Raw genomic sequence first — 21,884 nt, 5'->3', positions numbered from 1 at the left:
TGAGCCGGCGGTCGCACAAGGCCTCCTGCCCCGGCCGCTGTCGCTGTTGTTGATCCGGAAATCATCGCTGCTGCGATCGAAGAGTGGAGCACTGGTTGTGTACCGGCCATGAAGATCGCAACCCGGTTTGGCAGATCAAAGGGGTCTGAAATACTGTCGCCATCGGAACAGCCCCCAATCCAGCCATCTTGCAACTGATACAACGACTCGGTCTCTCCGGTCGATGATTCGTCGCCGGAATAAACGACGGTTTCACCACCAGATTCTGATCTATCCTCACATTCCCCTCCGTGGATGACTCCCACGAAGGCATGCTTCATGACAGGCTTAACCCAGACAGATCTCGCACGCTAAGCCGTTTCGACGAGGTCGGTGCAGATGTCCGGCTCAGGGCCCGGTTCGCCTATTTTGCCAATGAAAACGTGTATACCACCGAAGGGGACCCGGTACCCATACTCGATTGAGCCGGCCTCGGGGCCCCAGCCTGCATCGTCGATGTAGAGCTTGCCGCGATGACTCTTGGTCATCCGGCCCACACCATAGCCCTTGAGTCCTTCGAAGCTGCCCTCTAAGAACTCGAAACCATCATGCGATAGCCCCACGGTGGGCGCCAACTGTCGTGGTTTTGTCACGGCAGATGTCCTAAGGAAAGGACTTAGTCATGGAGCCACCGCGCGGGTTAGCTTAAAGGGGTTAAAGCGGACAAGGGACGCAGAGAGTTTATAGTGGTTCGGCCCCTTGCGGTGAAGGTAAAAGCCTAATCCAGTTGTTGTGGAATTGCTAGGGTTTCGATGACCAGGGAGCGAAGACGCTTTGCCTGGGTCTCGAGTTCTTGTCTGTTGTTCTAAACCGCCGCCGGGTCGTCCCCTTATATACATGGGTTGACGCCCGTCGGTTTACAGAATCCCGAGGCCGGCTCATAAACGTGTCTGGCTCGGTCTCTGCTCTTTCTATCTTACAACACAAGTTTACATATCAATGTCGATTTATTTCTACAGGCCTTAAATCGGCTTTGGGCCCTAGGCATTCATAAAGCGTCACCGTCTTTGTCTTCATGGGCTTCAGAAATAATGAACTACTATGGGGTTAACCCGGCCTCTCCTGGCCGGTTTACTTCCAGTGGTAATATCCCCAACAGCGTCCGAGTGATGAAGACGCATCCAGTGGAGCGGCGACGCACGGGGCGTCCGAGTGATGTAGACGCCCCCTGCGGAGCGGCGACGCGCGAGGCGTCCGAGTGATGTAGACGCATCCTGCGGAGTGGCGACGCGCGGGGCGTCCGATTGATGAAGACACATTCTGCGGAGTGGCGACACGCGGGGCGTCCAAGTGATGAAGATGCGTCCTATGGACTGGCGACGCACGGTGCGTCCGAGTGATGTAGTCGCATCCGGCGGAGTGGCGGCGCGCAGGGCGTCCGAGTGATGAAGACGCATCCGGCCGAGTGGCGACACGCGGAGCGTCCGAGTGATGTAGACGCATCCCGCGGAGTGGCCACGCGTGGAACGAGCTGAGTGCCGACCGAGTTGGCAGTGCTACCCTTATAGATCTTCGGCGGACCGATCATGTATGGCCAGAAAAATATTCCTGGCGTGATCATCAGGTTGATCAAATGGGCATAACCCCTGAGGGTGGCATAGTCCTCGGATGTGCGTAGCCCCCGAGTGATGTTCGAAAGAGCTAAGCTCGCTATAGAGTGCAATATAAGGTTTATTCATATAAGTAACTTAGTCGCTCCCGTGTTGGGGGTGTAGTGGTGAAGACATGTTCAACTGATGGTGACGCGCGGGGCGGTCGAGGGACGAGGATGTGTACAACCGAGGGATGACGTGCGGGGCGGCCGAGTGGTGAAGACGCGCACAACCGAGTGGCGACGTCGGGGCGGCCGAGGGGCGAGGATGTGTACAACCGAGTGGTGACACGCGTGGCGGCCGAGTGATGATGTGTGAGGTGGTCGAGTGAAGGACTATGTGTCCGGCCAAGTGGTGATGCGTGGGGTGGCCGAGTGATGACGCGCGGGGTGGCCAAGTGGCAAAAATGGTCCTCGAAGGAGTTAGCCAGATGCTTTTGAAGCTGATGGAGCGACGAGGTCGGTGTAGTGTGGTTGTGACGCAACTAGACCGGCGCGACAACTGAGTCTAAGTAGGAACGAACATTGCGCGCAAAGTGTCTGAGTGATTATGTAACGTGTCAAAGTGGTGGATCGAATGCACTTGTTGAAGTGAGGGATCTGACTGCTGATGAAGTACTCGACCACTCAGGAGAGTGTCATTCCGAATGAGCTGCAACCCCTGAGTGCGGCATAGCCCCCGAGCTTACTACAGGCTTCGACAACGAACATGTCGGAATATGAGAAATATAGTTTTGAATGGATAATTTGTCATTCATCGAGTCGGACTCGGGTAAAGATGAGGAGAACCTTCCGAGTGATTCTCAAAAGATGCAAACTCGCAAAGGAGTGAAGTGTGCAGTTTAATTATAAAAGGGACTTATCTGTCTCATGCTCAACGAGACGATGAGGCCTATGTCGTTGACGCGATGAAGAGGACTCCACGGAGGGTGTCGGGGATATACCCCGCGGCGTAAACCGGACGGAAGTATAACCCGGCCGGACTTGGCGGTTTATTTGAAGACCCCGCTGACACTTGGCTATTTACTAGCGACCCGCCCTGACCTGGCGGTTTACAAGCAACCTGCTTAAACATTATGACACACTGGTAACCCGGTGGGCGGCGGACGGATGACAATGCCCAATGCCCAGAAGGCCGGTTTATGTTAATGGTGGGCCGGTTTAAGAGGAAAGGCATGAGGAATATTTACCTTTCAAGGAGTTAAGACCTGGACTTGTATCCGGTTTGTATTAGAGATAGACTAGTCCTAATCCTAATAGGACTCCACGTGAAACCCGCCCCTTCAACACATATAAGGAGGGGCAGGTCTCCCCAAAGAGGGAGAAGAGACAAGCAAGAAGAAACAATTATAGGGCTAGACTCAAAGAGCCGGTTTACCGGCGATTCTCTCGTGATGATAGTGAGACCTAGCCACAAACAGCATGTAGGGCTATTCCGGATGATGTTTCCTGGGGCCCGAAGCTGTCTAAATCTTTGTCTTGTGTTGCGTTTCTCGATTCCGCACAACCCCTCTCAAGCTACTACATAGATGCGCTGGCCTCACGACTAAGTCCTTTTACTAGGACATCTGACGTACCAAATCCACGACAGTTGGCGCCCACCGTGGGGCCGCACACGGTGGTGTTGAGTTCTTGGAGGGATCTCTCCCCAGGGTTGAGAAGTTCGTAATTTGCGGGAGGAGGAAATTCCCGTTCAGAAGGATCTGCATCAGTTTCAGATTAGCCAGTGTGAATTGGCAATATACGAGATTTGAGAAGCTAGGGGTTGGCATACTGTGCGCTGCCAGCGCGGCTTGGCGAACCGAAGCCAGATGGATAAGGGAAGCCAAGACCGACAAGGACTACTACTGATTCAACCCGTACGTGGAGATTGACCAGAAGTGCCCCGCTGAGCCGCTGTTCCCACACGTACTGTCTTCAAGTCCCGAGGAAGCCAAAGCTACTATTAGGCGATTTTCAATTGATCTCTACGGCTATTACTCACGGCATATTACAAAGGTTTCACTGCTGCTGCTGTGTCGCATCAAGCCATCAATCAACCGAATCAAGTATTGCAGGACTACTACTTTCTCACGTGAGGCTACTAGTAGTACTGGTTCAGTTTTTCAATTACCAAAGGAAACAGCCACGACCCGGGAGCGAGTTATCCAGTAATTTTTGGAGCGTACTGTGCGCCTGGCAAGTGGTCAAATTGCAAGTCGCCGCCAGCTACCACGTCCTGGCGTGAAGACCTAAACCGCTTCTTAAAAAATCAAGATAAAGTCAAGTCATCACACGACATCGACGTGGAACTCAAACGACCAGGAGGAGACACGGACGAGAGCCAATTGATCCAGCTATGACCCGGAAGCGGACGTCTCCACGGACTCAGGCTCAACTGTGTTGACTCGCCTTCGCCTCTGCCGTGAGCCGCTCGCTGCAACGGCCGCGCCAAGGTGGCCTCGGCCTGCGCCTCGCCCAAAAGTCTTCTCACGAGCCACCACCACCGGCATGTCACCTACACGCGGATGCGCCACATCGCCCTGAGCCGCCACTCCGCCTTTGCCGCCTCCTGATCCGTTGACTCACTCTGTTGGAAGGCTTGCTCTCCGGTTTTTTGTCACAAATCACTGCACCCGACCGGGTCGCGCCCCGCGCCCCCGCTTTCTCTGAGCCGCCGGCGTGCTTTGCTTCTTCTGAGCCACCGTCAAGGCCGCCGCCTCTGCCGTTGCCGGCACCGGTCTCCGCCGTGGTTGCCTTGAGCCGTCTGCACGCATGGCCCTTAGAGTCGCCAACCCGTGGCCGTCCTCGCTAAACCGCCGTGCTGCGTCCATGACCCCGTGCCCGCTGCTGACCTGCGAGCTACCTGTCGCCTAGTATCAAGCTGCTTCAAGCCATCCTCGCCGAACGGCTGCGTTTTGAGACGTTAAAATCGGGCTTCGATCATTGCCGCTTGGTTGAACTTGGTCAACCAAGCGACAACAATACTGGTCAAAGTACAAATCTGTTTCCATTATAGCATTCAAGTGGAAAGGAAGTGCATGCATGCATGATTGCTTTGAAGACCACTCTGCTAATTGAACAGGAGCACGAGTCCTAGCGATCTGTGTTGGCTGTCATAAGGGCAACGGAAGAGGAGAAGCGCCAGCTAAACAGCTGCGCAAAAACAATTCCAAAAGAATATACTGCACGAGGCTGCCAGCGCTATTCAAAAAAAAGGGGGCTTCTGCAGCAGGCCACTATATCTCTGGTTATTTGGATAAATTGTTCCCGCTACTGCTTACGTCAAGAGCTATATCAGACATTTGCCATGTCTTTGATCGTCAGCATCCGTGTTTGTGCGACGAAAATACGAGGTGCTATTTGCCCTATCTATTTTTTCAATACAGATTAATTTATTGAAAACAGTCATTCTGGCCTACTATATTTTTATGCATGACGATTGTTCAATGCAAGAGCGATGGTCGTGTCATAAGCCCAATTTACATCAACGTGACGTGGTTGACTCACCCGTCCGTATGGCTTACCGCGCCTGCGATTGACTCGCCCATCCGCGCTGGCTTGCAACACAGCGGCCGGCCCATCCGTCCGACTTGGACGTGATTGATTTCAGCTCAGCATGGTGATCATCAACTCTGCGGTGGATAATTACTGGCCTGACATATCAGGACAATTATTCACTGAATAGATGATTGTTATGTCACGGATATAAGGCTCGCACCAATATTATTAAGCGCCAGCATCCAACCATACTGCATTGTTCAACAAATATGTATGTAAACCGTCGCCTCTGTGGCTCAGTCTACAATAACAACACCGCGGCCGCTCACCTGTCTGCGCCGGTTTACAACACCACAAACAACTCAGCCGTCCGCCCCCGTGGCCAACTCTCCCGCCCGCACCGGCTTACAATGCTGCAGCCGGCTCATCTACCTGTGCCGCCTCTGATGCGGCGGTCATCTTTGTCGTCCGTTTCTCGCGGCCTGGTCTACATCAACATACCGGGCCGCACCTGTCTGCATGAGCTGTTTATTGAGTATGAGCAAGTCACAGCTTGGGTAGCCCGGTTTTCTTTCAACAAAATGGAAGCAAATTATCATATACTATCAACCGCCGTCTGCACTGGGTGGCTCAATGGGCAGGCGCACAAGTCGCCGTCGTTACAGTTTGGTTAACATCAAATCGCCAGTTGGAAGGAACCATTGGCCGATTTGCTGACACGGCTCATACGGGATCATTTATAATCTGCCGTAGTCACCTCAACCTTCTGTGGATTCACATCGTGCTATCAACACCAATGATATACAAGTTATGCCGGTTTACATCACGGTCAAATATGGAGAGTATGAAGCCAACTCCTCGAGTCACCTTTGAGACTCGGGGGCTACAATGACACGACTCAGCAAATCTTGCCAGTTTCAGCAAATTTAAGAACCCCAGGACGATGGAGGGAAAAATAGCCCGGTCCTAGAGGCTACATGTTATATTGATGAAAATTTAAAGGCTGTCAGACAATTTCCGGCTTAGAAAGTATATGACAGTTACAAAATCCCGGCTCAATGAAGAAGTTCCGGGTCATCAGAAAGGATTCCGGTATACAATCCGGTTCAAGGGAAATCTGTCTCCCGCAAAGCTCTGAAGCTCTCAAATCCGGTTTAAGAATTTCCGGTTCAAAAAAGAATTAACTTCTCGCAAGTTCGAGTTTAAAGGCCGTCAGAAAATTTCCGGCTAAAAAATGAAGATTCCGGTTTAAAATCCGGTTCAAGGGAAAGATGTCTCCCACAAAGCTTTGAAGCTCTCAAATCCGGTTTACCATCCAGTTCAAGAAGAATTTATCTCTTGCAAAAAGTTAAAAGTTGCCGAAGAGGACCTGCTGCCATGATGCACGGTTCAAACATGGGTATCCTGCCTTATTGGCTTATCATATTATTGATCACTTGGGGGCTTGGTCATATTTGAACCATAGCTACACCTCTTGATCGGCTCAAGGCCACGAAAGAAAGTCACTTGGGGGCTTGGTCATGTTTGAACCATAGCTACACCTCTTGGCTGGCTCAAGGCCACGAAAGAAAGTCACTTGGGGGCTTGGTCATGTTTGAACCATCGCTACACCTCTTGGCTGGCTCAAGGCCACGAAAGAAAAGTCACTTGGGGGCTTGGTTGTATTCAAACCATAGCTACACCACTTGGCTAGCTCAAAAGCCACGACAGTAAGTCACTGGGGGCTTGGTTGTGTACAAACCAGAGCTACACCTTTTGGCTAGCGCAATGCCATTACATGGGGGCCAAAGAGTGTTGTTAAGAACAACTCAAACATAGGCACCCCGGGTTAACCTGCCTTCATTAAGTAAGTCACTCCGCCCAGGTAAGCCTGGTATGACCCGCCAACTTGACAAGTCAATCGCATATGACCCTGAACTTGTCAATGATAGACCGGCGATTGGTTAAAGACGGAGGACCATCTTAAAAGGCTTTGTAAAACGGTTTAACTCAGCGGCCTGGCAGCCCATGAAAATCCTCGCATTTGGGGCCTGGCAGCCCGTGAAAAGCCTCGACTACAAGTTTTCATCTGCTTTTATTTGCTAAGTTTTTTCTCCTTTGATGAGATTTATACTGTTTTTTATAAACCGGCGTTCATTAACCTGGCTTGACTTTCAACTACAAGTTGTCAGTATATGATCAGTCATAATCCGGAGATTATCAACCCGGTCTGGTTTGACTACAAGTCGCCAGTATTATATATGGTTAATCCGGTGTTTATCACAACCCGGCACAGTTTTGTCATAAACCGGCACAATATGGAAGGAGTTATCAGTACTCAAGATTGGGGTTATCACCTTTACTACAATAAAGTTGGCCAACCAATGATGTGATTTAATGTCACAGGTTGAATAAAGCGTGATTATAAGTCACCAGCGTTTATTAACCCGGCCTGGCTTTCGACTATAAGTCGCCAGCATGATGATAAATTATCCGGTGTTTATTAAACCGGCCTGGCTTTAAGACGATAAGTTGCCAGTATATGATGAGAAATTATCCGGTGTTTGTTAACCCGGCCTGGCTTTGGACTATAAGTCGCCAGTATATATTTGGATTGCGCCATTGGAATCATGCGCTTATAAATCATTGGGTTATATTATTCAAATAGCCAAACTTGGCTGGATTTTCATTATGATATTGAATGAATAAGGTTTTCATACCAGATTATATTATCTTGAATAGCCAACATGGCTGGATTTTTATTATGGTTATTAGTAATCGGTATTATTGAGGTTTTCAAAACCGCTTTAGCGCAATGGCTATTATTTTATCGAAGGATATGATTTATTCTCAATGGAAGGAATAGTCTCGAGTCGTTGCAGGCTTACGACCCGGCACTTGCGGGCTACATTATTCAAATTGAGATTACATGCAAGTCTCATGTCGCTGCAAGCATGCACCATGACACTTGGGGGCTAATGTAAAGTCATTTTTTATTGGCCTTATTGAAGACCCGACTCATCACAGCATAATGAGCCGGCCCTTGGGGGTTACCAATTGCTCCTGTCAAACATTCAAGGTATACAAGCCTTAATCCATTATATTAAAGGGTTCATTGCTCAGTTGGTAAAGAACAAAGTTCTTAACCTTGTGGACGTGGGTTCAAGCCCTACGATGGAAGCTACATTATAAGATGTTATTTTCATTGAAGTATATATCAAGTCCCGGTTCAGTATTATCTTACTAAGCCGGCCCTTGGGGGCTACACATCACTGCTAAAATCTACATGATTATATTTACAAAGTCCCTGCTCATTATTGCATAATGACCCGGCCCTTGGGGGCTACACTGATTGAAGTTTTTATAAGCAATTACAAGTCCCAGGTTGCTGCAAGCATGACAACCCGGCACTTGGGGGCTACATATATGGAGTATTCAGTTTATATGATTGAGATGAACAAACCGGATTTCTTCAAGGTTGAAAACACTTATTGGAGCAAGTCTTAAGTTATCACTATGTTCTCATCTTAAGACTCGGGGGCTATAGGTATTATGCATATAAAGGAGGAACGTTTTCAGTTTATCAGTTTTGAGCAAATCAGGAAGATCAATTATATGACCCGGTGCCATCAATATTTATAAACCGGCAATTTTGACAATGATAAACCGGCAAGTTCTACATTTTCAAACCGGTGGATATCAGTTGAATATTTGAAGACCAATATTTTTGTCAAATCAGAGCATTGAAGGCCGATTCAAATGGATTCTTTATGTACGAAATATCTTCTACAAACAAATTGATTATGAAGCTGGTCTATTGACTCGGATTTTTCAGAAGGAGGAAATGACAAGGACTTAAGGATGATCAGATGCCGGTTTACAAGAATTCTTAACTCGGAGCATAATCTGTCAAATTCGTTCTTGTATTTATTTACAGGATCAGTTTGACATGGATAAATCCAAATTAAACTGGGGACTAATGTCGGGGATATACCCCGCGGCGTAAACCGGCCGGAAGTATAACCCGGCCGGACTTGGCGGTTTATTTGAAGACCCCGCTGATACTTGGCGATTTACTGGCGACCCGCCCTGACCTGGCGGTTTACAAGCAACCTGCTTAAACATTATGACACACTGGTAACCCGGCGAGCGGCGGACGGATGACAAGGCCCATGGCCCAGAAGGCCGGTTTATGTTAATGGTGGCCGGTTTAAGAGGAAAGGCATGAGGAATATTTACCTTACAAGGAGTTAAGACCTGGACTTATATCCGGTTTGTATTAGGGATAGACTAGTCCTAATCCTAATAGGACTCCACATGAAACCCGCCCCTTCAACATATATAAGGAGGGCAGGGCTCCCCAAAGAGGGAGAAGAGACAAGCAAGAAGAAACAATCTCTAGGGCTAGACACGAAGAGCCGGTTTACCGGCAATTCTCTCATGATGATAATGAGACCTAGCCACAAACAGCATGTAGGGCTATTCCGGATGATGTTTCCTGGGGCCCGAAGCTGTCTAAATCTTTGTCTTGTGTTGCGTCTCTCGATTCCGCTCAACCCCTCTCAAGCTACTACATAGATGCGCTGGCCTCATGACTAAGTCCTTTTACTAGGACATCTGACGTGACAAATCCACGACATGCATGTGGCCGTGTGGTGGCCGGGTCGTGGCGAGTGTGCGTGCAAACTACAGCAGTATTGTGTTTAGTCGAGTCAAATGCATGCACGGGTTAGTTAGTGGCTGCATGGATAAGTTGTTAGCTGGGAGGGATTCCAGGGTAGTTACCTGGGCGTGCGGTACGTGAAGTTAGTGGCCGAACGTGCCGGCTAGTTAGCACATGCGTGAGGCCATCCCCTTGTATATATGTTGCATATCAAGCAATGAGAAAAAGGCCGAGAGGGCTGGAAAACAATGTAGCCACCGTGTGATCACCAAGGAAGCCTCTTGGCAAAGCATGTGTGTTCTTTCTTGGTGCATGTGTGTGTGTGCGTGTGGAGTTTCTCCTTGCGTGAGGCAAGAGGTAGAAGAAGGGCGTTGCGGCGAGGAGGCGGCGCCAACATTTGGTATCAGAGCCACAAGGTTCGAGGGGCGGCCGTGGCGCGCGGTGGCGTCCGCGGCGGACGGGGCGTGCGCGACCGACATGGAGGCATCAGCTATGGCGGCGCGGCGAGCGCGTGGCGACGGCGACGCGCGGCGAGTCCGCGGCTGTGCGGTGTGATGTCGTGCGTGCGAAGAGCATGGTGGTCGCGGAGACGAGGAGGTCGCGGAGGACCTGCGTGGTGGCGCAGAGGTCGCGGCGGCTCGGCGCGACAACCGTGGTGGCGCGTGGCACGAAGCCGCGGCGGACCTGCGTGGTGGCGCAGAGGCTGCAGTGGCGCGGCGTGGCGGCATGGAGGTGTTGCGCTGTGGTTGAGGCCATAGCGGTGCAGGGCAATAAGCCGCGGTGGCGAGCCGGGCGCGACCGGTGCGTGTTATGGGTGCGCACTGGACGCATCGGGCACGTCGGGACCGCGGGCGCGTGTACGAGCATGCGGTTGACGTTGGAGGAGGCGTATGTCACCGTTGTGCTCGAGTTCGTGCTCGAGTTCGGCTACATCCTTGCGGCGTTTGTCGCTGGCGGCTGCCATGGCGGACGCGTAGGCAGCGCGCGGTGAGCGACTGGTGCGGTCGGGCTTGTCGGGCGCGCCGGGTGCGCGCGGGACGCGCGGGATGCATTGTTGCGGTCGGGCGCGTCGGGTGCGCGCGGGACGTGCGGGGTGTCGAGGGACGCGAGGCGTGTGTCGCCGGTGGAGAAGGAGCTCGGCGTGTGTCGCCGGAGTCGTGACGGAGCACAGTGCAACCAGCGTCGTTGTGCTAGGTCGGGTCCGCGGGCTGGGTCACGGTCGTGACGAATCGACGACGGGAGCTGCAACAACTCCGACGACGACGATGTCATGGCTTAAGGGGTGAGTGATGGCAATAAGCCATGCATGTGGCCGTGTGGTGGCCGGGTCGTGGCGAGTGTGCGTGCAAACTACAACAGTATTGTGTTTAGTCGAGTCAAATGCATGCACGGGTTAGTTAGTGGCTGCATGGATAAGTTGTTAGCTGGGAGGGATTCCAGGGTAGTTACCTGGGCGTGCGGTACGTGGAGTTAGTGGCCGAACGTGCCGGCTAGTTAGCACATGCGTGAGGCCATCCCCTTGTATATATGTTGCATATCAAGCAATGAGAAAAAGGCCGAGAGGGCTGGAAAACAATGTAGCCACCGTGTGATCACCAAGGGAGCCTCTTGGCAAAGCATGTGTGTTCTTTCTTGGTGCATGTGTGCGTGTGCGTGTGGAGTTTCTCCTTGCGTGAGGCAAGAGGTAGAAGAAGGGCGTTGCGGCGAGGAGGCGGCGCCAACATTTGGTATCAGAGCCACAAGGTTCGAGGGGCGGCCGTGGCACGCGGTGGCATCCGCGGCGGACGGGGCGTGCGCGACCGACATGGAGGCATCGGCTGTGGCGGCGCGGCGAGCGCGTGGCGACGGCGACGCGCGGCGAGTCCGCGGCTGTGCGGTGTGATGTCGTGCGCGCGAAGAGCACGGTGGTCGCGGAGATGAGGAGGTCGCGGAGGACCTGCGTGGTGGCGCAGAGGTCGCGGCGGCTCGGCGCGACAACCGTGGTGGCACGTGGCATGAAGCCGCGGCGGACCTGCGTGGTGGCGCAGAGGCTGCGGTGGCGCGGCGTGGCGGCATGGAGGTGTTGCGCTGTGGTTGAGGCCACAGCGGTGCAGGGAAATAAGCCGCCGCGGCGAGCCGGGCGCGACCGGTGCGTGTTATGGGTGCGCACTGGACGCATCGGGCACGTCGGGACCGCGGGCGCGTGTACGAGCATGTGGTTGACGTTGGAGGAGGCGTATGTCACCGTTGTGCTCGAGTCCGTGCTCGAGGTCGGCTACATCCTTCCGGCGTTTGTCGCTGGCGGCTGCCATGGCGGACGCGTAGGCAGCGCGCGGTGAGCGACTGGTGCGGTCGGGCTTGTCGGGCGCGTCGGGTGCACGATGCATTGTTGCGGTCGGGCGCGTCGGATGCGCGCGGGACGCGCGGGGCGTCGAGGGACGCGAGGCGTGTGTCGCCGGTGGAGAAGGAGCTCGGCGTGTGTCGCCGGAGTCGTGACGGAGCACAGTGCAACCGGCGTCGTTGCGCTAGGTCGGTTCCGCGGGCTGGGTCACGGTCGTGACGACATCGACGACGGGAGTTCCAACAACTCCGACGACGACGATGTCATGGCTTAAGGGGTGAGTGATGGCAATAAGCCATGCATGTGGCCGTGTGGTGGCCGGGTCATGGCGAGTGTGCGTGCAAACTACAACAGTATTGTGTTTAGTCGAGTCAAATGCATGCACGGGTTAGTTAGTGGCTGCATGGATAAGTTGTTAGCTGGGAGGGATTCCAGGGTAGTTACCTGGGCGTGCGGTACGTGGAGTTAGTGGCCGAACGTGCCGGCTAGTTAGCACATGCGTGAGGCCATCCCCTTGTATATATGTTGCATATCAAGCAATGAGAAAAAGGCCGAGAGGGCTGGAAAACAATGTAGCCACCGTGTGATCACCAAGGGAGCCTCTTGGCAAAGCTTGTGTGTTCTTTCTTGGTGCATGTTTCCGTGTGTGTGTGGAGTTTCTCCTTGAATGAGGCAAGAGGTAGAAGAAGGGCGTTGCGGCGAGGAGGCGGGGCCGGATGTGTTTGAAATCAACAGAGCGGCAAGGTCGGTGTTGCGGTGCGCTAGGATCGATACGGTGACTGAGTCCGAGTAGGGATGAAGTTGGCGCATAGGGCCGCCGAGTGATCACATAACTCATGTATAAAAATTAGCACAAGCCAACGTAATAATTTCTGGAGGAAATTTGATGTGTGCTGAAATGATTTGTGTAAGTAACCCATAGACACCCGCTGGGTGTGCGAGGGGCTTGCTGGTTCAGAACCAACAAGAGTCTAAAAGAGCGAAGGAATTGATCGAACTTGATGAAGTGAATGATCCAACTTGATGTGTTAGAGCGCCAGACTCAAATAAAAGGTAGTGTAGTGTTCCGACTGAGTTGCAGCCCCCGAAGACCGATGCCAACTCGAAATGAAGAACACATGGTGTTCGTGAATGACGTATGCGTTAAAATGGAAGTTGGACTCGGGAGTCAAATAACCAGTACTAAGCAAGTATGTGAAAATAAGCAACCGAGCGTAGAGGCACGCTCGGTAGCGTGGCCACCGAGTGAACGTGATGTGTGAATTACGGGATACTCGGGAACGCGGAAATAATAGAATGTAGTGCATGTAGAATGACTTAGCTGTCTGAAGGCGTGCGAGTGGCCGAGTGGTGAAGATGTGTTCAACCGATGGCGATGCGCGGGGCAGACGATTGATGTAGATGTGTCTCACCGAGTGGTGACGCGCGGGGTGGCCGAGTGGTAAGGATGTGTCCAACCAATGACGACGCGCGGGCGACCGAGTGGTGAGGACTAAAAGGTTCTCCGAATGATCAGATGTTGTTGATCACGGTGCAAAACATGGTGGCATTCATATGTCTCTCAGAAGAGATAGACTTGAGGTCCGAATGTGGACATGCCATAAAAACCCGAGTGACTACGCCGGCGCGTGGTTTGAATATCCCGAGAGATGCCACTCCTTATCCCGGGGGAACGGCAATGCAGGCCATCTACGAGTCCAAGTTTATGAGGCATGCGCCTTGGACCCTAGTGGAAAGGCCAAGTTAACCCACAGTGGGGCGTCAAGATCATCTCATAGCGATCCTGAAGGTGACTTCAGTTAGATGTTTTACGTGTCCGAGTGCACGGGTCCCCATGGAGGATGGTCAGTCGGACTGACAAACGTCCCTTCGGAAAGGAACTATGGGCAATCGATCGGATCGATTCACCGCAGAAATTCCAGGTGAGGCCTAGCCCAACAGGGTGGCGACGCGCGGGGCGGCTGAGTGGCGAGGAAGTGTCCAACCAAGTGACGACGCGTGGGGCGTCCGGGTGCTGAATACGCATCCTGCGGAGTGACGACGCATGGGGCGTCCGAGTAATCCTGTGGAGTGGCAACGCACGGGACGTCCGGGTGATGAATACGCATCCTGTGGAGTGGCAATGCGCGGGGCGTCTGAGTGATGAAGACACGTTCAGCGGAGTGACGATGCGCGGGGCATCCGAGTGATGAAGACGCGTTCAGTGGAGTGACGATGCGTAGGGCGTCCAAGTGATGAAGACCCATCCAGCGGAGTGGCGACGCATGGGGCGTCCGAGTGATGAAGACGCATCCAGCGGAGTGGCGACGCACGGGGCATCCGAGTGATGTAAATGCATTCTACGGAGTGGCGACGCATGGTGTGTCCGAGTGATGTAGACGCATCATGCGGAGCAGTGGCGCACGGGGCGTCCAAGTGATGTAGACGCATCCAGCGGAGCGGCGACGCGCGGGGCATCCGAGTGATGTAGACGCTTCCTGCGGAGTGGCAGTGATGAAGACACGTTCTGTGGAGTGGCAACACGCGGGGCGTCCGAGTGATGAAGATGCTTCCAGCGGAGTGGCGACGCACGGGGTGTCCGAGTGATGAAGATGCGTCCGAGTGATGAAGATGCGTCCGAGTGATGAAGACTCATCCATTGGTGTGGTGACGCGCGGAGCGTCCGAGTGATGTAGACGCATCCCGCGGAGTGGCAATGCGTTGAACGAGCTGAGTGATGATGCACAGGGCGATCGAGTGCTGAGGACGGGTCCAGCTGAGCGACGACACGGGGACGGTCGAGTGACGAAGGCATATCAAACCAAGTGTCGATGCGCGAATAACCGAGTGGTGGAGGCCAGTCCAACCGAGCGACGGCGTGCAGAGCAACCGAGCGATGAAGATGCGGTTGGTTCCATAGATTCACGGTTGTAGCTGTTGTCGATGATGTTCTGGATGTTAGCCGGCCGAGTAGAAAAAGGCGAACCGGCCAAGTGAACCCAGGGCCTTCACAACTAAGTGAGCGCAGTCCGAGTGGAATTCTCATCCGAGTGCACCCGCTGATCCGAGGGAACCACAACTGGGCTGTGATCCGGTTGGTGTGGAGCTAGCTGGGCAGGCCGACGTGGAGTGCTAGGCTCGGAGGCGTCGGTGAGGTTCGTCATGGATGTGCCCACGAGCGCACGAGCGCTTGTCAGCAACCCTGCAAGCGTCGAGACTGAAGACACGCAGGAGGGCGCTGTAGCAGATCAAGGCGTTGCCGACAACAGGAAGCCAGATGCAGAACCCACACTACGGCCCTTGTCTTCGCGGCCCAAGAACCTTCCCAGTGGCTTGCAAGCCCGAACTTGGCCCGTTGATCGGGTGTAACGTTAAATATACGTCTCTCTCCCTCGAGAGTGTGTTGGCTAGGATTTGGACGACTTAGGCTGGTGGCTTGTAACGGATAGAGGTGCGGGAGGTTGGGTGGCTCTCCTCTACCAAATTCAAATTACTAGCTCGATTCATACCAATCCATGGCGAGCGTGAGCGATTCCGGCGTGTAGCTCACATCTGGTATCAGATCCTCTGTCCTGGAGCTTCCAATCCACCCCACCGCACGCGCAACAGCGATAGACGGCGAGGCCAAGCGATGGAGGAACTCAGCCCCAAGAGTCGCGCCGTCTACGAGCTGCTTTGTGACGAGTTCGCCGACGACCTGGATCGGAAGCTGAAGACGCAAGGTGAGATGCTCCTTCAGTCCATGGGCAAAAATATCGATGCGAACAACACTACCCACGACAAGCTCATGACCGCGCGGGCGGACCGCATCCGGGACGAGATCGCCCTCGACCTGGATCAATTGAGGACGGATCTGTACAAGCACGAGGAAGCTGAGCCGGATCCGAAGGTCGACACCGGCCAAGGTTCGCGCGGCGCTGGGCGAGGTCATGGATGCATGACCAACGCCCTTGGCGTCGACAACGAAAACCGGGGGAAGGCACATAATGTTTATGTACCTCCTCCGGTCAGAGGTGCGCGTGATTCACTACAGTCTCCCCGAATTTTTTCTCCCCGTGATTTCCAGTCTGTGGATGCTTCTGATCATTCATCCTTTTCTTCTCAACTGGAAATTCCCAAATTCAATGATTCCAATCGCCGTCTCTGGCAAAATCAATGTGAGGACCAGTTCCGTCTATGGAATACACCACAGGACTGATGGATTCTCTGGCAACAGCTCAGTTTGAAGGCACGACAGCCAGATGGTTGGAGTCTGTTCAGCGACGCATGCCAAATTCATCCTGGACTGAATTTTGTAATGCCTTGCAGAGCAGGTTTGGTCGAAACCAGCATCAGACACTCCTCAGAAAATTGTTCTGCATCGCTCAGGCAGCACTGTGGAGGATTATGTTGAACGTTTTGTAGAGCTTTATGATCAGTTAACAGCATATGATGACGCTCCAAACTCTCTCCATTACACTACCAGGTTACTTGATGGGTTGAAACCCGGAGTTCGGATAGCTATTGCATTACGAAAGCCCAAGGACCTTGATGTAGCTTATGAACTGGCGTTACTGCATGAGGAATTGGGGGAAACTGTCAGTATTTCATCAGGTTCAGTGTCTAGGAGAAGTACTACTGTTCCTTCTTATGGCAACAGCAAGGGCAGACCACCAGAGGAGAAGAAGGACACTTTCAAAAGTACCCCAACTAATGACAAATGGTTAGCACGGAGAAACTACAGGAAATCTAAATGATTGTGTTTCGTATGTGGTGAGAAGTGGGCAAAGGATCATGTCTCTAAGTCTACAGTTCAGTTGCATTTTGTGTAGGAGATGATTGAACAATTGCAGTCCAGTTACAGTGAAGAATCTGAATCTGATAATGATCAACAGTCAGTTTCCTCTGTCCACACAATCAAGTTGTCTGCAGCAACTTTGGGCAAGGAACTAGAGGCACCAGTGCTGCAGCTAGAAATTGTACTACAAGGCCAAGAACTGCAATTCCTAGTAGATTCTGGGAGTACACATTCCTTCTTGGATGCCAAGTATTCTTATATTCAGGGTGTTTCTCCTATCAAACCTATCACAGTTACTGTTGTAGGTGGAACAACAATTCAGTGTCTGCATCAGATAACTGACTGTAACTGGCAATGCAATGGTCATGGGTTTTCCTCTGATTTCAGATTGTTGCAATTGCAAACCTATGATGGAATACTGGGATTGGATTGGCTTGCACAGCATAGTCAAATGTATGTTGATTGGGTTGAAAAGTGGATGTCATTTAGTAAAGAAGGCCAGACGGTTACTTTGCAAGGAATTTCTTCTGAAGAACATAGTTATACTTGTGTAGCTCTTTCTGCTATTCAGATGGGTGAACCAGATCAAATACCTCCAGAGATGCAATTGCTTGTTGAAGAATTTGCTGATGTTTTTGCTAATCCAACTGAGCTTCCTCCCGGAAGGCATTGTGATCATAAAATTCCTCTTATTCCAGGGGCAAGGCCTATATCCATGAGACCTTATAGAATTGTGCCACAACTCAAGGATGAGCTGGAAAAACAAATTAAAGAAATGCTCAAAGCTGGGATAATCAGGCCTAGCAACAGTCCATTTTCCTCTCCAATACTATTAGTTAAGAAAAAGGGTGGAGAGTGGAGGTTGGTGATTGATTATAGAATGTTAAATGCCATCACTCTCAAGGGCAAGTTTCCCCTGCCAGTTATTGATGAATTACTGGATGAGTTGTCAGGAGCTGCTTGGTTTACTAAACTGGATTTAAGAGCAGGTTATCATCAAATTCGACTAGCCCCAGGAGAGGAATACAAAACTGCTTTCCAAACCCATGATGGTCATTATGAATTCACTGTGTTCGCCATGGGGCTTGCTGGAGGACCTCGCACTTTCCTGGGGGCTATGAATACTACACTCACTCCTACTAACAGGAAAACCACTCTATTTCTTTGATGATATACTGGTTTTCAGCAAAACATATGCAGAGCACTTGAAACATGTGAGAGAAGTACTCTGTCTCTTGAGAGCTGATCAGTGGAAGGTTAAACTTACTAAATGTGCTTTTGCCCAACAACAGATTAATTATGTGGGTCACACCATTAGTGCTGAGGGAGTTTCAACAGATCCTAGCAAGGTAGAAACAATATAGAACTGGCCTACTCCCGGCAATGTCAAGGAGGTCAGAGGATTCTTAGGGCTCAGTGGATATTACAGGAAGTTCATCAAACAGAATGGCATTATTAGCAGGCCCCTAACAGATCTGTTAAAGAAGGGGGTTCCTTTTTTGTGGACTTCTGTTACTGATCTAGCTTTCAGTACACTCAAGCAAGCTCTAGTGGAAGCACCAGTCCTGGCATTGCCACAATTTGATAAGCCCTTTGTGATTGAAACAGATGCTTGTGACACTGGAATAGGAGCTGTTTTAATGCAAGAAGGACATCCACTGGCTTATGTAAGCAAGGCTCTTGGCCCTAAAAACAGAGCACTTTCAGTATATGAGAAGGAGTATATGGCTATCCTATTAGCTGTGGAACAATGGAGGTCTTATCTTGAAATGCACTAGTTTTACTATTAAAACTGATCAAAGAAGCCTGATACACTTGCAAAATCAGAAGTTACACACTATATGGCAACAGAAGGCTCTCACAAAACTAATGGGGATGAACTATCAAATTATTTATAAGAAGGGGGTTGACAACACTGCAGCTGATGCACTTTATAGGAAACCACACCGTCAAGTTTTCCACATATCTAGAGCTCAACCAGTGTGGCTGGAGGAAATTGTTAACAGTTATGCTCATGATGATAAGATTACTGAAATTTTGCAGCAACTATTTGTGGACCCAGCAGCTAAACCAAACTATCAGCTTGTGCATGGTCTCTTGAGGCATAGAGGTTGTATTTGGATAGGTAACAACCTGGAGCTGCAGCATAAGATCTTTTTTGCATTTCATGACAGTCCTGTAGGAGGACATTCAGGGTTTCCAGTAACTTACAACAGAATCCACTCCCTATTTCGTTGGGCTGGTATGAAAGGTTTTATCAAAAACAAGGTGCAATCATGTGTGGTTTGTCAGCAAGCTAAGGCTGAACGAGTACATTATCCAGGCCTTCTTTCTCCATTGCCTGTTCCTAAAAGAGCCTGAGAAACTATTACTATGGATTTCATCACTGGGTTGCCTGTTTCATGCCAGTTTGATTGCATCCTGTTGGTTATTGACAAATTCATCAAATATGGTCATTTCATGGCTCTACGACACCCATTTACTGCTCAAAACGTTGCAGATATTTTCGTGGATAATGTTTACAAGTTACATGGTATGCCTGAACTCATTGTATCTGACAGGGATCCTATTTTTACCAGCAACTTCTGGCAGACTCTTATTAACAGAACTGGCATTCATTTGAATATGAGCTCGGCTTATCATCCGGCTACTGATGGACAGACTGAGCGAGTTAACCAGCAGGTGGAGTGCTACTTGCGGAGTTTCATCGGTTCGCACCCTACTAAATGGAGCAATTGTGAGTTTTGGTACAACACCAATTGGCATTCTGCTGTGGTGAAATCACCATTTGAAGTTTTGTATGGACAACCTCCCAGGTATTTTGGTATTTCTCCATCAGACACAATTCCTCCTTTGGACATTCAACAGTGGCTGCAAGATCGACAGGTTGTAGTTGAGTCTGTCAGACAACACTTGCTACGAGCTCAACAGAGAATGAAACAGTTGGCAGATAAACACAGGACTGAGAGAACTTTTGATGTGGGCGAGCTGGTTTTTCTTAAGTTGCAGCCTTATGTCCAGTCTTCCGTGGTGCACCGAGCGAACCATAAGTTAGCTTACAAGTACTATGGTCCTTACAAGATAGTGGACAGAATTGGGGAGGTGGCTTACAAGCTAGAACTTCAGGAGGGCAGCAGGATACACCCAGTTTTCCATGTTTCACAGCAGAAGAAAGTGGTTGCACCAACCTGTCCTATATCCAGCACATTACCCACTGCTTACTCCCATTTGCAGGTTCATGTCAGTGTACTTCAGAGGCGTGTTTGACAGAAGGGCAAGCACACCGTAGCACAAGGGTTGATTCTATGGAGTGATTCTACTCCTGAAGCTGCGACATGGGAGGACCTGGAATCGCTCAAGCAACAATTTCCCCGTGCTCCGGCTTGGGGTCAAGCCGTTTCTCAACGGAGGGGGGATATCAGCAACCCTGCAAGCGTCGACACTGAAGACACGCAGGAGGGCGCTGTAGCAGATCAAGGCTTTGCCGACAACAGTAAGCCAGATGCAGAACCCACACTACGGCCCAAGTCTTCGCGGCCCAAGAACCTTCCCCAATGGCTTGCAGGCCCGAACTGGGCCCGTTGATCGGGTGTAACGTTAAATAGACGTCTCTCTAGCTCGAGAGGGGGTTGGCTAGGATTTGGACGGCTCAGGCCGGTGGCTTGTAATGGATAGAGGTGCGGGAGGTTGGGCGTCTCTCCTCTACCAAATTCAAATTACTAGCTCGATTCATACCAATCCATGGCGAGCGTGAGCGATTCCGGCGAGTAGCTCACAGCACTGCTCCATCAAATGGAGGCGGCCGGCTCGATCGTTTGCAGGCACACAGGATCCAAAGCGCGTGGGAGGAGTTGCCCATGTCTAGCGCCGAATGAATTTGCATTCAAGTGGTTTAACGCTAATTAAGCGAGAGTTAAACCCGTTCATGCATGTAATGGACGTTTCCCACGGCCATTTATCTTCTGCATGCAGGACATAAATGGGAAGGAATTAAGATTAGAAGGAAAGTGGAAGGCGGGGCGCAGAGTTCCCTGGTCGGCCACGGCGGCGGCGGTTTTTGGCACGGATCCATCGCGAGAGGCAGCCGTGACGAATCCGAGTGCGGGACGGCGTTCTCCTGCTAGGCCGTGCACGGGCGGAGCTTGAAGCGGCGCTGAGTCGATCCGGCGGCTCCCGTCTTGTTGTGATCAGAGACGTGGACAGCCCCGGTGTTGGTGCCGCGTCCCGCCCGTGCATCCACCGCGGGGGTCGCCGCCGCGTGGTTGACTAGGGACACCACTGCAGTCGGGGGCAACGTCAGGAACGAGGATCCCCGCGGAGGTCACGGCCAAGCCGTCGGCCCCGTTGTCACCGTCGAGCCGTCGTGGAGGCGCGGCCGCATCTGACGAGGATGAAGCCCTGCTTGCCGGCTCCTGTGCCTTATCGCTCGGATAGTCGGCCGGCCGGCTGGACTTACCCAGCCCGCGCAGAAGCTGCGGCCAAGCCGCCAATCGGAAGGAGGAGTTGCGCGCTACCAGGCGCAGCGATCCGTCGCCAGCGGGGCGAGGCCATCGAGGATGGAGCAGAACTCGGGAGACAGACTCTGCAGCATTTGGGCAATCGATGATGGAGGAAGATGTCGGAGGGAGGAGCCGCTGTGTGTCCATTTCACCGTCGTGCGGCATTTGGGCAATCGATCGGCATGACCTCCGGTGAAGATGTACCTTTTCTCCTCCTTTTTTGATGCTTCGGTTACTCACTGCGGAGATGAACTGTATGAACTGTAGGAATAGAAAATTAACATAGATAAATAAATAAAAAAACATCTACATCACGGCTCGATAGACGCCATGCTCCACGGTGGGCGCCAACTCTCGTGGTAACAATTCCAATAATGAGAGAGGGGTAGAATAAAGGAGCATGATATATCTGTTGGCTTTTGAACGCTAGAACAAATCAACCAGGAGCAACCTGTACATGCAAGCTAGCAAGCAAGCTAGCAGGGAGCTTAATCGATTCTGGCCGTACATGCAGCCGGCAACACTTGCGATCGAAAATGGACAAAAGAAACTCTTTT

The sequence above is a fragment of the Triticum aestivum genome, chromosome 6D (genome assembly GCF_018294505.1).
Source record: "Triticum aestivum cultivar Chinese Spring chromosome 6D, IWGSC CS RefSeq v2.1, whole genome shotgun sequence".
NCBI classification, from domain to species: Eukaryota; Viridiplantae; Streptophyta; class Magnoliopsida; order Poales; family Poaceae; genus Triticum; species Triticum aestivum.
This window is presented reverse-complemented; position numbering follows the sequence as displayed.